The sequence below is a fragment of the Aphelocoma coerulescens genome, chromosome 2 (genome assembly GCF_041296385.1).
Source record: "Aphelocoma coerulescens isolate FSJ_1873_10779 chromosome 2, UR_Acoe_1.0, whole genome shotgun sequence".
In the NCBI taxonomy this organism is placed as follows: Eukaryota; Metazoa; Chordata; class Aves; order Passeriformes; family Corvidae; genus Aphelocoma; species Aphelocoma coerulescens.
Window position 1 is genome coordinate 119135184 of NC_091015.1, and position 15172 is coordinate 119150355.

The 15172-nt window shown below is 44.2% G+C and overlaps 1 long non-coding RNA gene across 1 annotated transcript in view; it reads right to left on the reverse strand.

Moving 5' to 3' along the window:
* LOC138105039 (uncharacterized) overlaps window positions 1–15172 on the reverse strand; it is a 45011-nt gene that overhangs the window by 9102 nt on the left and 20737 nt on the right. Inside the window, exon 2 of the long non-coding RNA XR_011148363.1 lies at window positions 835–1036. This is a non-coding gene — a long non-coding RNA (uncharacterized lncRNA). The remainder of the gene's footprint in view (window positions 1–834; window positions 1037–15172) is intronic.

Below are 15172 nucleotides of genomic sequence, written 5' to 3' on the forward strand. Positions count from 1 at the left end.
TGATCACAATCCCGCAGTTTGGGTATGTCCTTCCTTCAGGTGGATCCCTTTAGAGATTGTTATCTACATTTCAATGCCTCCTTCCCCCCTGCAGCTGTGAGAATCTTGAGCCACATCTTCCTAGCATCTTCCTTGCTTTTAGGATTTCCAAGAAGTCATCCTGGTGGGGTATCGAGGAACTGAATGTGGTGCCAGGGGTGTTGCAAGTTCCCCAATGAGAAGACCGACTGCATTTTACAAGAGAACGGTTGTGCAAGGATGGGCAGGACAGATGGCTGAACCTGCAGAACGAGTTTCAGCCATAAATGCTCTGAACACCGTAAATGTTCGGTGGCTTTTCTTTTTTTCTGTTTGAAAGCTGAAATATATTTGGGAAGTACTTGTTCAAACTACAGACTCAGTCAAATATTAACAAGTGGAAACTGAGCGGGGGGAAAAAAGATACTTTGAAGGGCTCAAGCATGTGTGGGTTCTTGCTGTATTTGCCTAACTATAATCACTGGGGCCACACTTGCGACAGGCTGAAACGTTGCTGTGAATAGAAAGTATACCATAAGGGTTCTCAAATATGAAAGTGGGGCTGGAACAAAGAGCAGGCACCAGACAGACTTCCCCTGTTAACGATTGCTGGCCTGTCACCCTGGTGCCAGCAGTCTCAGAAATCCCGTCGGGAGCGGGCGGCCCTATCTCGCCCAGTGTGACGGGGCTGCTTTGAAACCCTGCCCACAGCCTCGCCGTGTTCCTCGCTACCGCCTCGTCCCGGGGGAATGAACTTTATCTCTCCGCTTTTAAGAGTGTTTGCTTTAAAGATGATTTACCACACTTGACAATTACCGAATTTCCTAAATTCAGCCTGAGGTATTGTTGTTGTTATGTATTTTGCACCGTGCAAAGCAGCGCCTCAGCCGCAGCACGCTGAAGGTCACCATCTCCCAGTGTGCAGCAGGTTGCTCTCAGCTCATGCTGAAGGTCCTCCAAGGCTGCTTCCCCCTGCAGTCCTGTGGCTCGGGATGTCAGTGGAGACATGAAAACCTGACTGAAGGGCAGAGGAAAACAAAGCTGTAACCCATTCTTGAAGGAACATCAGCACGCTACTGAGTTAGGACTCCTCTTGCTGGTGTAGCAGGAACAAACACAGAGCTGAAAACACTCCATAAAGAGTTTTCAACTTTTTTTTCTTTCCTTGCTCTTTTTTTAACCATATTTTGATCTTGTTAATCAATGGGGTAGCACCTCCAAAACAATACATATGGATCAGGAATGAATGTGATCCATTTGGTGCTAATGTGATTTTCTTTAATGATGTTGTTGATGACTCAAGTGCTACAGGAATGCTCTTTCTCCACTCAAAAAAAGGAGTTATTGTTTCATTTATATTTTGTTGGGAAAACTACCAAAACCCTTATATTAGAATATTTGACAACAGTGTTAACAACATTTCTCTGGACTTCTGCTTAATATACTTTTATTATTTGCTTTCCATATGTTGGTTCTTTTAATCTGTTCTTATTAAAGTCTTCCATGTTTCAGTAATATTGTCATTGTGTTTCTTTTGAAGAAGGCAAGTGTGTGTACTGAAAGATTAGATTATCCTGTTAAAGAAAAAAAAGAGAGAGAAAAGGGAGAAATGTCTTCAAAATGAAGTACATCAAAAGTAAAAGTAGGTGACAAATGTTAATATTTGCAAAGTGCTTCTGCTTTGATCCTGCATTTCTATTTCTTTAAGAGCTTGACAAATGTGTCCTGTGGTTTGGCTCAAACCTCTTTGCCTAGTGCTTTACTTGACCCACAATCCATTTGATCTTCTACTTGTTTTTCCTTCTGTCCAGGAGGCCTCTGGACTTGAAAAAGGCTAATTCTTATCTTCCACTTGCTGCTGTTCAGAGAAATAATTTTTAATTTTTGGTTGGATTAGGTTATTGTGTCTGTTTGCTTAGGCAGTTTCTAAAGAGATATTCACTTTGCTGTTATTTGGGATGGTTCCCTTTCCATTTCCATGCCAGTAACAGCTATATCAGATCAGAATCTGGTTTGGCTGATTGACTCTGGCACCAGATGTGAGGAAGACATGGATGCTGGGGTGCCTGATTTGGATGGCAGGCTGCCACTTCATTTCTACAGCACAATTTCCAGGCGTGCTGCATCCAGTACCTGAGCTTACAAGTACTTAATAGATCAGACACTTTCAGGGGCTCTGGACAGGCCACAGCTGAGTAAAATGCACATGGCCCCAAACACCCATCTCAGTCTACCTGCTGTGATCCCAACCCCAGTATTGTCTGCAGCATGTCTGATCTGCTTCCACTACGCTGCTTGCACAATCTCAGTATTGCCCAGCTCAGTAAGAGCCATCCTACTGCCCAACAGCCTGAGCAGCCTGGAAGATGCTTCTACAAATATGAACGTTGGCCATAAAAGCTGACATTTGATTTACAGCCTGTTTTATAGCATCAGCTCCCTTATTCCCCCTCGAGAACCCCTCCTCCAGAGAAACCATAAGCCATAAACCACAACTGAGGGAAGCATGGAGTTTTGAGCTGCAATTTCAGCCAAGTAGGCCAGGAGGAGCAGCATCTCCCAGCCGTCCTCCCTGCAGACCACTCTACCAGCTCCAGGCACAGGGGCACTTCTCCATGTCTCTTCCTCAGGAGCTTTCTCCTGTCTTTAAAGCAATGGAGAATAAACCATAAATCAGAGTAGATGATGACTGCTTATGTGTCAGTTTGGGGAGCACCCCCCTACAACCGAGTGTGCCCCCATGGTAGTGGTGCCCCTGGGCCTTGGGTGCTGACAGTGAGGTTGATGCCGTTTATGCTGCTCCCAGGTTTCAGGACAGAGTACAGAGGGCTCCCATGTGCTGTGCGTTTGCTTTCTGGAGACAAGTTTAGGATATTATCTGCATTGCAGATGTGTGGCTCCTCCAGATGGCACTCAGATTCTGTCCCCAGAAAAAGCTATTGGCAGAGTGAGATCAATTCCACTGCCATTGCAAGAGACATGTATGTTTTGAATAAGTGTGAATGTAGGCAAGAAGGGAAGCTCGCTTTTGGGAGCAACAATTACAATGCCTTGCTTAACTGGAACAGTTAGGCAGGATGTTATAACAATTGAAACCTTTGCAGCTCCATTTCTTGTCTTTAATGGGAGTATGACACCTGCCAGCTCTCCATCTGTTTCCCTCTCCTGCAGAATGCATGCCATCAAGTGAGTGAAGAAAAGAAGGTATGCAGCAGAGCAGATCAAGGTCCAGATTTTCTCAGGTACAATCGTCTGTCAATTAAAAAACCCAAATAAAGCACATAAAAAATTCTGAGAATGAGGAAAACTGCGATGATGGCACTCAGAGATTCAGAAAGAGCCTCTCTGGGTAAACACTTCAACATCATAGCAGCCTCCTTTGTGTTTGTCTACCCCTTTCCATTCACTCATTTTTCATGCAGACTTATTTCCTTTTGCACTTAGAATTATGTGACTCCTTCGCCTGTCAGCTGTTTATCTTCTAATACTTTACCCATAATAAGGCACTCTGCCTTTCCTGGGGTGGCAGAATATTTTTCTTCTGGTGACAACTATTTTTTTTCATTAAAAAATCCCCAAAACAACAATAACAAAAAAATTCACCCAAAAAACAGCACCAGGATTTTGCACCTTTCTTATTTCAGGGAGTATCTGCAGCCAGATCAGCTATTACTTTCCAAAACTGTTTTCACAGGCATTTCCTGAAGACAGACTATCAGATAAAATGCTGACTTTAACATTTTCTTTATCCTCTGCCTAGGGTATGATTTCATTGCTCTTGTTTTTGCAATTTCTCTCTCTGGGTTTTGCTGATACCACTTTTGCCAGTACCTGAGGAGTTTTGGTGCCGCTGTCAAAGAAGCTGTGCATGTCTCTGCTGGACAGATGCCTGAGATTGCTTTATAAATTATAGCCAAAATAAGTTAAACCTCTAATCACAATTAAGGAATGTATTTGTTGGGGTTTTTTTGGTTTGGTTTGAGGTTTTTTTTAAAGACAGTCGTTGTAAGGATTCCTCCGCTTGGAGGATGTCTCCAATGGACAAAGGCTGCGGTAATGTCTCTTATTCCACCTTTGAGTCTGTAGGAATCCAAGTGGACAGTAGAAATAACTAATTTTTGGTACTGTGGTGGGGTCCTCTCCACTGGCTTGCCAGCCTTGGAATGTCAGAAATATTGCCACTTTACCTCTGAGCAGGTCCAGTCAATCTTTAACTCTTCGATTGCTTCTGAGGCTGGAAGTCTGCAGTTTTCCACAATGGTTATCAGCAACTGAATGCAAGAGGGTGTACAAAATTACTCCTTAAACACAGTGCTGCTTTGTGGGGAGTAAAACACCCAATAAAATGATCCAAACCGTGCAAAATGGAAGATGTAGAATAATATAATATTAAATATTTTAGTAACAATACAGTTTCTCATCTCCCCAGTAGTCTTCTCTTATGCTTTCTCCCCACACTGTAGGTTGATATGCAAATTTCCTTGCATTTCCTGAGGAGAAGACCAGGCTTAATCCTTGTGCCAGGACACCTGTGCAGTCAGCAATAACTGGTTGATTTGCATGAAGATAGAATACATCATTGCTAAAGGGAAAGGTGTACATGAGGCTGAGAGTCCCAAAAGGCAGCCTCTCCAAGGATCTCCTCTTTTTCTTGGACAGATGACATCCTGCATTGTATCTCTGAACTATGAGCTAATGGAAAATGGGCCATGTAGAAAATGAGAAATTTTTAATAACATCTAAGCGTCTGGATCCCAAGGGTGGGAATTCATTCCATTTGCTTGAAATTTAGATGTTTCATTTCAGCTTATTGTCCTAATTATGATGGCCATAGAGATTTAATATCAAGGAGTGATTTAACCTTTTTTAGTCTGGACACTTCCGTGAGGTAGAAAAGGACAGTGAGGGATGCAGTGAGAGGAAGAGTATCAGGCATCTCTCTGAAGATCACCCTCTGAAGTGCTTGTGCTCTACATGCCTGCACTACTGCTTCAACTTAGCACTGGCATTTGTTACCTCCTCCAAAACCAAACTGGCACCACAACACTTCAAATACTATTGCAGTCTTGATTCCCTAGTTCTGGCTATGACTTTGCTTGTGTAAGTAAGTTCTGTAAGTGCATGTGTGGGTTGATGCCCTCCATGGAGAAGGACTAGGTGGTTGGTGTGTGAGAAGAATTCCTGTGCTTCTGTGAGGTTATTTTTCTCCTCTGGGTCTCCTTTTTCAGCCCAAGCATGGCCCTGCTTGGTGGGGAGGTGCCCAGCACCATGCCTCAGACAGATCTAACCCAGGGGGACAATGGCAGCTGTGGCCATCACAGAGGAGCCCTGAGGCTGTGCTCACGTTCACTGGCTCTTCTAGACACTGTGCAAGACAGGGAAAGTCTGTCTTTTGCTTTTGTACTTGGAGAAGTGTGAGTGGCTTTTTGCCTTGGCATGAGCAGAGCTAGGAAGCCTCTGGGGAGGATGGAATAGCAAGAAGAAAAGTCCGTGCAGCAGTTTGTAGAATGGAAACTGTTATAAGTTGAGGTGGTTCAGTGTTGTTATAACACCTGTCAAGGGTAGGAAGCAATACCTTCACCCTTCCCTAGTGCTGCTCAGTCAGGTGCTGATACAGTGATGGATGTTACTTACACAGGGATAAGGGGGAGGCAGGAGGAGGGGCTCATTCTTTCCAGAGAAATATGTCAGGAGAAAGGTGCAGATTTAGCAGGTCTGGAAATGCTGGGCAAGAGCAGGAAAGGATAAGCATGTCAGAAATCATGTTAAGAGGAGGCAAATGAGTACAGCTTAAAAATAAGCAAATAAGCAGAGTTAATCTAAAAGCCCAGACTTGAACCAAGCTTTCCTTTTTTTTTTTTTTTTTTTAATTTTAAGTTTACCTATGCACAGATATCTTATATGAACTATTTTCTATTTTAAGGAAGGGGGCCATTTCTGGATCTGACCACAATTGGCTTGCAAGGTATAGCACCATGGAATGTTCGGGCAAGATTCGTAGCCTGCTTCAAGGTGGGAAGAACCAGAAATCACATGAGGACTTGTGATTTTTAGTTCCATTTAGTTCCATTCTGGAGACACAAGCAATTTTATCTTGATCCAGCAAGACGAGTAGCTGTGCCTGGCTTTCACATGTGTGAGTAGCTGCTTTATTTTTGGGCCACTAATGCAGAGGTTCACCCTTACAGCAAGTGTTGCATAGTTAGAGAGATACCCCACAAAATCCTTCCTTTGTGAGATCCTGTTAGGTATCCAGGTGTTTGTGAAACATCCAGAGTGAGGTGAATGACACCATCTTGTGAAGTTTGTTCTCACCTCAAGCTGCCTGGGTTCAATCTTTTGCCCAATAAGATGTGACTAATATAAGTTACACAAGTAAAACTAGTAATTTTAGTTTACTACCAGCCTCTCGTGTAAAGCCTGTTGTTGCCTTCATACAATTAATTGGTAACCAGCAGGGCTATCTGAACCTTGTCCATTATTTGAGGTATCTACATATTAGCATTAATCATAGACTGATCAAGACAAATCTTAAAAGGGATGGGGAAAAAACATAATCCTCTGCCAGTCCCTTCTGATATTAGAGTTTATCTTTCTGCTTGATGTCAAAGACAGGAGTCTTGTTTTGCATTGTTCTCCCCTGTAGATGACTGACATAGGCAGTGTCCATCATCAGCACAGCCATCTTTTATGCTCTTACCTTTCCTGAAATTTGCCAAAGTGGTGGCATTCAGAGCAGGAAGTCTGCTGTTGTGCTCACAAAGTGGAGTCATGGTGTGCCCTGGCATTCCTTTTTGCTCCCTTATCTTCCATTTGCTATCTTCTGTTGCATTTGGAGCCAAGGAGCTCAAATCACCTTCATTTTCCCAATCTGAGTTATAAAAGTTACCTCTTCCAGTTGACTGCCTCCTCAGAAATGAGCAAACCAGTTCTGCCAAAGAGCAAGTGGTGGAGGCTATAAGTGAAGGTCCTGGGCAATCTGGGGCTTTTTATTCAAGGCTCCTGTAACCCTCTCAGGAAAATGGTCATCACGGCCTTTATTTTGGTCATTAGTGTGGCCACAGACAAAACCCAGTTTGCCACAGATCTTTCTGCTTTGTGCATGAAAGCTCTGGGAGCCTGGTATTCTGCCTTGCTTGGCTCTCCTGTGCTTTGAAACAACAATACAACAGTTTAAAAAAAAAAGAGGGCTTTTTTTTCCCCCCGAGAATAAATGGCCTTCCATGAAATACGTCTGAAAATTTCCAGGAGGCCCTCTTGATTTTAACCCATCACACCCTACAGACCCAGAGTTTTTCTACTGAGAGCAACTATGGAGATTTTCTGTCTGCTTTGCTTCTTTCTTGCCTTCCCCCACATCCTCCATTTTCCCTCTTGTATTATTACCTTAAACAATGCCTTTTTGGAAAGCATACCCTTTCCAGAGGTGCTTTGTTAAAAAGCAAAACAAAAACACAAACCCAACAGCAAAACCCAAACTTCCCCGAAATTCCCACAGAAACAAATAAGACAGCTTTGAAATTGTAAAGCACTGGCACACAGTGGGTGCCACTGAGCCCAGATGTTACAGCCCTGGCAAACCACAGTTGCCCTCCCGTTGCCCTGCTGACTTCTTTTCCAACTTCCATTTGATGCTCTTCCATCGAGCCCCAAGGTTTCCAGGCTCAAGTACCAACATCCACAGAGACCTGCTAACTGGCAGGGAAAGATCCAAGTGTGTACAGAAATACTGCTCCCTCTGCTTCCTCCCTCCCTCTGTGTCTTGGCATCTAAAAGGGCTCCCGAGGGACGTAGCTACAATGAGGAAGGTGCCTTAGACACTGTGTGCTCATAAGTGTGTAGACAAAGGAAAGCTCAGGAAGGCCCTGCTGAGCTGGAGCAACTGGCACCTATGAGGATGAGGGATTTTTTTCCACAAACCAGGAGCTGCTGTTCCTCCTCCCTCAACCCTCACGACCTTTCTGGGAAGAAAAAGAGTAGGTGCCTCACCTGCATAGTGCCACATGCCCTTAGCTAACCCTCAAACCTTTTTGCAGGCAGAGGCAGGTGAGCTCTCCCATTCCAGGCAGGACCCTGGAACTCCCTCTCTCCCTGCATCTTGACTACAAAATAATTATCTTGTGGTGGGTGCACCAAAATAACTATGCCATGAAAAAGTGTCCTCTTTGCACTACTCAGTGTTCACGAAGGACAGACAGATGAGGGGCAAGGGGAAAAATCCCCATGTATTCCTTCCTTATTTCCTTTCAAAATTGCTCATGACTCTTAATGTTACAGCCTCACCAAGTATTTGGAGGCTGTGTTTATAATCTAATCTTTGGAAGGACCTTAGGACTACTGGATTCATAATATCATTACTTCTACAGGAATTTCTGTATTTTAAGCTATCCTCTGGGCCCAGAGCTGTATAAAGTGTTCACACACTTTCATTGTGTTCTGGTTAGTATGAATATGTGTTAATTTTTTTTAATGTCCTGCCACATCTGTGGTGTTGATATCACAGGAACGATTTCTACTGCCAGATACCCCTGGGTAAAGCAGCTTGTGTGAGTATCTTGCAGCACATGTAATTTGTGTGGAGGGAATTTTATGTGACCTTCTTTGCATTGTCCTACCAATGACCCCTTCTGTAATCAGGCAGAAATCATGCTCCTGAAGAGTGGGAGGTATTACTACTTCCATGCTGGTCTGTTCCTGGGCCCCTGCTGCACAGACATTGCCAACAGTAACAAATTGCTCTGAGTTATGTGCAGGGGTTTAGTGATGTGGACTAGTTATTTATTAGAGAGGGAGCTGAGACATCAGCAAAGGGCGAAAGAGTGAATAAAAGAAAAATCCCCAATCAAATGAAGTGAAGCTGCCTCATCAGGCAGGCTTCTTGCAAAACTGCTCTCTCTTCTGGATCACACCTTGTTTATCTAATGGGGGGATCACATGCAGAGTTTTGAAAGTAAACCCCTTAAAATAAAGGAATTTCCCCAAAGTCTGTGGATAAAAGTGACAGAGTTGGACTAAACTGCATTTCCAGAGGTGGCAAATCAGTGATTTATTGTTTCGTTAGTCACAGTTTCCTAAGCACAAACCTGTCTGTGATACTGATTGCCTTGTTCAGAGGCACCTTTTGAAGATATATGATAAAGATAAGGGACCTCCTCCCATGCACTCGGAAAGAGAAGGCAGCTCCAGAAGAGTGAGGGCCCTGTCTGCTAAAAGCCAGACCAATGGAGGTCACTGAAGAAGCATTCATTGCCAAGAAAGTCCTGTGTTTGTTCTGACTTGGAAAAGAAACTTCTAAGTTTAACACCATGCGTCTACAATGCGGACTTTCCAAAAATGGGAGGAGAGATCTTTATGGTGACTCTTTAATAGTGATATTGATGTACAAAAGAGATGCCATTAGACTACTAGTCTGCAAACATAATTAAGTTTCACCCTCATAGATTGAATTCAGTTTGCCCAGAATAGGTTTCTTGCTCTTTTTCTCCCCTTCCATTACTTAATGGTCACCCATACTAATACTCCAAACATTTTCCTGATGCAGAGTCTTGAAGAGCTGGAGGTGCTCTGGAGAGGACACTGTCAGCTCCTGGGAAGCAAAGGACTTCACAGTCAGAATGAGATGTGACAGCAATGTGACCCAGACCTGGAAAGATCTGGAACAGAAGAATTGGTGGAAAGAAGTGTTGGTGCAAACTCCAGAGCAAAAGGCAGGCTGTGCTGAATAAGGGCCTCTCAATTCCTGGATCTCTGACTCTTCAACAGAGAGATTTGTGCTTGTCTGATGCACTAGAGAAGTTAAATGTGTTTTTCAGCAACTGTGGCACATGTCCCCAGGAACAGATACCCAAGGAACTGGTGCTATTTGCTAAAGTTATCCCTCAAAAATCCTGCAGCACGTTGGGAAAATGACTTCCCCAAGGATTTTTCCATGAAGAGAGAGAACTAAAGTAGACAGTTGCATTCATAAATAGACCTTGATCTGTGAATTCTGCTGGGAAAAAAATAAACCTGACTTTAAGAGTGGTTACAAGGTGGGTTCGGGTCTACCTAACCAGTGTGGGAATTGTGTCTTCAGGATAAGGGTTTGAAATAAGAAGGGAGATTGGCTTGGTTCAGGTAGAATCAGCTCCTTCCCAACAAAAAAACTGTGACCCTGGGAATCAATGAGTCTTTCAGTTATGAGCTTCAGAGGGGCTGAGGGCTGTACCTGCAGGGATTTGCTGCCAAGACTGCAAAGCCAAATGTTGCTCTCCTGTTGGCCACCTGTATGCAAGGCAGGGGCTGTGCATGCCTTCCGTGGGGACAGCCACTAGCAGACCTCTTATTTGTGAAATTGTTCATTCTGTAAAAATAGAAATACTTTTTTTTTCAAAAATTGCTGTTTTAATTATGGAGTTTTTAAACATTGGATTGTCTTTCTTTTCCTCTTTCTCTTTTACTTTTTTCCATTATCTTTTTTGCTGAGTAGTGTAATAAGTAGACCCTTCTGATCTCCCTCCTTTTGCCTCTCCCTGATGTTTCAACATTTCCTCAGCTTTGGAGGCTTAGTGACCAGATAAAGCAAAACTAGGTGGATCCTGGATATGTTTCACTCACCAGAAAAGAAATGTCTGGGGAGGAGGGCAGAAAACTTTTCCAAGTGATTTACAACAGCTCCCAAAATCAGATGAAAATAAAATCTGGTGAGACCTGAAAATTAAAAATAACAGTGAAAGTCCAGCTCACCCCTGAGATAGTACTTCTGTTATTTGGCCACCTAGAGCAGCAATGCTCAAGATGCTTCTCACCACCTTGCAAGCATGTAATGAAAATTTATGGGAAGCTGCAGCATTTCCAGTCCAATATAATGGACTTTAATGCTTTTTTTATAGACATCAGTAACAATGTGTCTAGATCCACCCAAAACCCTAAAGCCAAATCAGCTTTGAGATGAAAAAGAGGAATTTCATTTTTCCTCACTTTCACTGCTGGGACAGACAGCCTTCCTCCCTTATGAGGTAATTTAATTTTCACATTATGCTTTATGGGATATCCTTTATTTACCTAATGTTTTCCTGTCAAGTCTTTTCAGACTATGAATCTTGTATATTTTATATACACAAAGGTGACTTTTCCTTCCTTTAATGACCGTGGCTTATCAGTGCAGGCAACCGATACTGGACTCATAAATATGTCACTCTTGGGTTTGCGGCAGCCCCTTCTCCGCCGTAAGACTGTTCCTTGCTGCTTGCTCCTCCCTTCAGCTCGCTGCAGATCCACAGTCTGCTCAGCCCCTCAGTGCTGTTGGACTCACCATTGGCTGGTATAAATAAATCACTGATTCCAGCTATAGGTGAAAATCATTGTGAAAGGAACACCCAGAGGAATGCAATACAAGGTCAGTGGAGCCAGCGCCTTCCGACTCCAATTAAATATTTCCTGCAAGTCGGTGCCAATTGTGCATCTTGTAAGAACATTTGAAAGCAGGAGCTTGAACTCTCCGGGACCCTCTCGCCTCGAAACCTGTTTCCTGTTTAACAAGATTTAACAAGTACAACCAAACATGCGCCATCAGCAACAAAAGTCATTGTAAACGGCTCCAATGTGCAAAGGTGCTGGGTTTCCTCTCGGCCCCGAACGCCGACCGACCCCGTCAGGCAGGCACAGGGTGGCTGCAGCGCAGTGGTGCTGTGCCCTGGTGCCACTGGACTGGCGTAGGCTCAGCCCTTTTGCTGAGAGAGGTGGAAGGAAAGAGGGAAAGGCAGCCTTTTGAAAAGGGGTCAAAGCTTGTTGGGTGAAAGCTTCAAGACTAGGTCTTACTGTCCCAGGAGTTTTCTACAGAGGGTGGAATAACATCTACTCTGTGCTGTCTGCCTCTTCAGCTTAAAACACAACCTTGCTGCTGCATAATGCTTGAAGATATCACTGTAGTCAAAGACAGCGCTGTGGTTCCTGGAACAGGCTGTAGCTCAGGCCGAGCTCCCTGTCCAGGCAAAAAGGATGCCCAAAGCAGAGATCAGCCAAAGCCAGCTTTTGATTGTGCTGTCAAATATGGGGAGAGCGGTCACGAGAGCCCCAAAGTTTAGGGAGTCCTTCTGGTTGTAAATGCAAGGGGGACACTGAAAACATTTTCACAGTAGCCAGGCACTGAGAGCGCAGTACTGCTTCCCAGAGGGCTGTACAGTGGTAGAAACATCTACAGGTGTGTGTCTGTGTATATATATATATATATATATATACACATATATATACACCATTCTTACATGTAAGATACACATGAATGTAAAAATGTGTGTGCTTAAATATCCACATACATTTAAGTGTTCTAAATTTCTGTGCACTATGCATGTAACTCAGACTAGAAACCCTCGCTGGATCTCTCTCCCCAGTTCAAAAAGCCTGGGACTTGGGATGAATCCTCTGGTGCTCCTCAGATGACAACAATAACAGTAACAGGAGCAACAACCCCATCAGTTTGAAAACCGTAGTGTCATCCTACACCAGAAAATACATGTCCGACCAAAGTTTCCAAGTGCATAGCCCATGCCTTGCCTCTCATCTGCAATCAGCTACTCTTTCCACCTGTGCCATCCCTACAACAACCAAGGCAAGGTCTGTGAGCAAAGGGAGGACATGGGTGGAAAAGAGCTGAAGAAACAAAGTAAAGTGGAGCCCAATGTGATGCAGAGAGGTCTGCCCTCAATCTTGCTCACACACTGAAAATGACATTTCAGCCATGCATGTTAAAATTGGGATAATTATCTTTAAGGAGGTCATGAACTTGATATATAAGATACATTAAAAACAATTTTCTCATTGTTAGGGAGGAGGAAAAGCTTGGGAATTTGGTATGGGCTCCTCAGCTATGTGCTACGTAGGCCATCCTCTATTTGAAATCCATCATTATGGGATATAATTCAAATTCAGGGAGGACAGCACTTTGCTGAAAGAAGTCTCCTAGGTCTTCTCCTAGGCTCCCTGGGCCATGCTTAGACACGAATCAAATCTGCCCTCTCTGCCTGCTGCAGCACAGAGCATTAAAACAGTGAGACCATGGATCAAAGGATGGTCTGCACAAGGTCCTCACCACCCAAAGCAGAGGTGTGCTGGTGTCCCTGCCTTGTGGCTGAGGAGTGGACAACCCATTGGGTCCTCTGGGTTGGTCTTCTTTCCTCTGCAAGTTGCCTGTGACTTCACCACTGTGCACCATGTCCCAAGATCAGCCTCTCTTATGCCTGTATATTGAGGCATCTTGCTTTCTAAACTGACTCCAAAATAATTCTTGGTGTGAAAGCAAGACATTGTATGATGCTCTGTTCACTTCACCAAGGCCATTCATTCCCCCTGTCTTATCACAGGGGTAGAAATTCAGCATTCTGGGATCTTGGGATCTGGCACAGCGAGAGTTTTGGGCACTTCTCCAGGAGAGGAGCATGCAGGAGGAAGGCAAGACTCCTGCTTGTGAAATCCACAGTTTAGCCATGGGGCTTGGAGGAGACCTCATGAAGTGCCCACGAGCAAAGCAGTGGCACAGGGCAAGACTGCACTTCCTCCTTAAAAGGGCTCTGATTCACAGTATAACAGACGTGCTTTGGGCACCATTAAATCAGGACAGCTCCTGCAGGCTGAAGCTGAGGTGGCTCACTTGGGTTTAGATGAAGGAAGGAGCTCCCAGCCTGAGGAGCCTGGTGCCCCACTAGGTAACGTACAGACAATGCAAAGGACAGAAAGCTGTAACATATTTCCCTCGTACAGATGGGAAACTGAGGCCTGCTGCCATCCTGTTCTCCAAGAGTGTGACTTGGATTTATACGAGGTCTCTGGAGCACAGCTGGGCATTAAAATCAGAAACTATGTCTTATATCTGTGGTCAGGAGGAGGAGGAGGGGATGAGTTGACTGGCAAACATTTCCAGACAGACGGTGGAGTGGATTAGCACAAAAGGGGATGCAGATCTCGGCTGTTCAGCTGCCAGCAGAAAGGAGGGGGAGTATGGTTAGGCAGCTGGTGGAGAAACAGGTGCAGAGAAGGTTTCCTGATAGCCCTGCTGTCATCCTGCTTTGAACCCTCAGCTCCTCAGTAAATCTTCCCTCTTGGAACTCTCTCATCAAAGTTTCATTTCCTTACGTTCCTAAAATAGTTCTTGATAAGCAACTTGTCGTGCTGGTAAAGCCCTTTTGGTTACTTTCCTAGAAATCTATTTTCATGTTTTCTCACTGGGCTTCAGCTGCTTGCATTCCCATTTGGAAAAAAAAAGTATTAGAGGAAAAAAGTACAGCCAAGGCTTAACACAACAAGAAGGTGAAATATTTATGTTTAGTAACACAGCAGGACCTTGTCTGTCAACTGAACTTCCAAGCAGTGACATAAAATTAATTGTAAAAGTAAATTGTAGTGGTAGAACTTGCACCTAACCAGAGGGACAGGGGGAAGAAAATATGAAAATTTATTTTTTTAGCATGTAAAATATCTGCAGGAAATACGTACTTTTCACTTTCAGTGGTTTCTTGTAGGGCATTTTGTCTTCACACTACAGTCAGAGACGGAATAAAGCAGAGGTGGTCAAGATGAGATTTTCAAGGCCCAAGGGGAGCCCTTGTACAAGGCAAATGCTCTTTCCATGCTCAGCTCAGAGATACACTGGGGCTGCGCTGACACAGGGCTCCTGGGCAATCCCAGTGCTGGGGGAAGAAAACTGGCTGGGTAGATTTGGTCTAACATGGCTCAATGACACTGTAACCAGTACACATCCAAATCATCCCCATCTCACAGGAAAGTAGGGAATACCTGTTATCCTGAAACAGGAATACCTGTTATCCCCAAACAATGAACTTTTGCCAGAATTCCCTCAACACTCTGATGCCCACAGCGTTGTGTTGTCCCACGGCTTTCATCTGCAAAAGTTTTTGACACTTATAAAAGCTTGCCTGGGGGAAAGTTGGCCATCCTGCTTTGTAGGGCAGGAGTTTTCAGAGACTCATAACAATGTGGGAACCCAGGACTATTACAGGAATGGGGGAGCTGGAGGGAATAAAAAGATTCTGGGTGGGGAAGCACTTGGTTGTATGTGGTCTTTTCAGGTCAACTAGCCACCATTCCTTGGGGTAAGTGCAGAAGTCTCTATATAGAAACTACAGTAAGAGAATGAGAGGTGATTTTATTGGCATGGCAGCAA